Here is a 350-nt window from a genome sequence, read left to right on the forward strand (position 1 = left end):
GGGAGGGGGTCACATATTGGAAGAGTCTAAGAAAATAACTCTTAATGGATAAATAGTGGGCCAGGAATAGTAGGTGAGTAGTAGTCTACTTGATTATAATGGTTTTTCACTCTCGAAAGGCAAGGTAAGAAGAGTCAGAATAGTCATATATAACTTCTGGGGAAACTTGCCCAGAATTTTACTTTGCAGAACACTGAACAGAAACCTTTACAAAAACCTTCATTCTTGCTTATAATACCACATGATTTTTTCCTTATTACCACCATATACATAACATTTAAATATTTTCTTTATAAATATTTAAGAACAAAAAGAATTTATTTTGTTGCAGTGGTGGCCCACATCTGTAC

This window comes from Fukomys damarensis, unplaced genomic scaffold (assembly GCF_012274545.1).
Source record: "Fukomys damarensis isolate Sample0158 unplaced genomic scaffold, DMR_v1.0_HiC HiC_scaffold_39, whole genome shotgun sequence".
Classification (NCBI taxonomy): domain Eukaryota; kingdom Metazoa; phylum Chordata; class Mammalia; order Rodentia; family Bathyergidae; genus Fukomys; species Fukomys damarensis.